Raw genomic sequence first — 2377 nt, 5'->3', positions numbered from 1 at the left:
TCTGGCATATATTTTGGGGAGACAACTTAAGAGAAATCCTTCTGTTCCCCACATCTGCCTCTTTTTGTTGGTCTATTTTTCCTTCAAGAAGAAGAGCTTCGGCGATGCTCATTTTGAACTCTTGCAGACTTTGGGAATTTGTGAATTATCATTGAAGTGAATCTTGGACTTTATATCTTCCCATCTATCTCTACTTATCACTTCTGATAAAATAGGACCATTTAGTTTGCTCTTCCAATATAAACGTGAATTTGAGAGCTTCCCCATTGACATAGCAAGCAGTGTACCCCAAAATTGCTCAATTTCTTGGCTACTCAGTGCAAGAGGTTTATTGGGACTTCGCTGGATTGCATAAAGATTTGATTGGTTGACAATATGAAAGATATCCTTCGAGAAAAAAATGTCTGAAATATTCAACAGGACGTTTTACTACCCCAGAAGAATCTATTTGTCCTAACCGTTCAGGCATAGGTCTAGCTGTACCGTCTCCAGAAATGTGCCACCAAAGAGGAATTCTTCAATTTCTTGATGTAGATGGCTTTGAACTTGTGGTTATTGGAATTGATTCTTCAACTTCAACAACTGAAGTTTCTAACTCATCTTCACTCTTCATTAGTATTATCATTACTAACTACGAGGTCTTCTAATTCATCCAAATCAGAATAATCGGGCGTATATTCACTTCCTATCATGGGAAAAATAAATATTGTCATCAAAATAGTTTGAATATAATGAAAATTTTATATTGTAAAATCAAAAATTTTAAATTTAATACACATTTTATTTACCAATTTCATCCAGATTAGCATCTGGTTCCTTGTCTGAGTCTGTACCACTTCCATCTAGGTCATAAATTCGCCGTTTTCCGTAAAATAAATCACAATCCATGCTGTGGTAATTTTTGTCACCGTTGATTCAAAAGACGAATGTAACGAATTCATTACGTTTTGAAAAAGTGGAAATATATAATAAATATAATGTTTTTTAATGAGTGACAACCTTTGACATAAAAGCTACAGTTTTATGAACATATACAAAAAATATCAACACTGACTGACTCCGCCTGCTTCCTGGGCTGGGAGGAGACAGAGAGGTGGGGTGGTGGTGGGGGGGGGCGGGGTGTCAACAAAGTCCCAGGCTGTATCTGGTGGGTGCCCAAGCAGGGGCTATCAGATGACGAGGGTACCAGCATGCACTTGCAGCTGGTCCGGCAGGAGATGGTCGTGTGTCCTGAGCAGCTGAGTGAGTTCCTGGAGTGTCTACGACAGTACCTGCGGGCCACAGCTGCCAAGCAGGACTGCTTCCACGTCGCCGTCATGAGACTGTCCGGCGGCTTCACCTTTGTCATGTATGAGTTCTGGGAGACAGAGGAGGACTGGAAGAGACGCCTGCAGAGCCCGGGGTGCAAGGCATTCTGGCACGTCAAGGTGGACACAATGAGCCAGCCGGAGGCCCTGGTCAGGGTCTCTGTGCCAGCTGCTTGGTGCACAATGCCCAGAAACTGACCGCCCCTCTCCACAGCCCTGCAGGAACCCACCTGCCCCTACCCACCCAGACCCCTCGACACTGGTTAATGTGCTCTCTTTCCAGACTCTTCTAAACAAGAATGAGTCTTCTTGCTGTTGGGAGCAGAGGGTCTCCGTCCCCACTGCAGCCATGGGGCAGGGGTCTCTGACACTGCTTCCTGACCCCTCCCCGCCTGACTACATGCATGACCCACCCCAGTGCCCACGTAGTGAGGACATGGCAGGACTCGTCCTCCATCCCGCTGGGTATAATTACTTACAGGAGCCGAGACCCCGTACACCCGACCCGGGCCTGGCCGCACACAGAGCCTGCCCTGCTGTGGCCACAGGTACCAAATAAATTCTGGAACGCCAAAAAAAAAAAAATATATATATATATATAGCAACACCAAAACTTCACAAGATTGAAAATTATCGTTACATGCACTGAATGCAAATGACTACTTAACCTCAAACAATCAGTCAAAACATGTGCCACTAATTCAAGCATTTTGCTGCTAAAATGTGTGACCAGCGGTATGCATTTGTACTAGTAAATAAAGTGCGAAGATTTCGACATGTTCGTCAGCTCCAAAAGCTTTATAATTTCGGTACCAGATATGTTTTAATTAAATGTTACAAAAACATCACGCTTGGCATTATAGGGTTAACAGAACAAAGTATTCTTGCCTTGAGGGAATACTTGAGTGGGGGCCTAAAGTCCATCTGCTACCTTAATACTAAGCCTATAAATATATGCTCATAAATCCATTTCTCCATCCTCATATATAAATATACCTACATATGTACATGCCTGTATTTAGACCTCTATAAATGCCCTTTGCTTCCTAGCTCTTTCCTCTATTTCCTTT

The sequence above is a fragment of the Echinops telfairi genome, unplaced genomic scaffold, assembly GCF_000313985.2.
Source record: "Echinops telfairi isolate 266 unplaced genomic scaffold, ASM31398v2 ScPeMD7_9;HRSCAF=40, whole genome shotgun sequence".
In the NCBI taxonomy this organism is placed as follows: Eukaryota; Metazoa; Chordata; class Mammalia; order Afrosoricida; family Tenrecidae; genus Echinops; species Echinops telfairi.
This window is presented reverse-complemented; position numbering follows the sequence as displayed.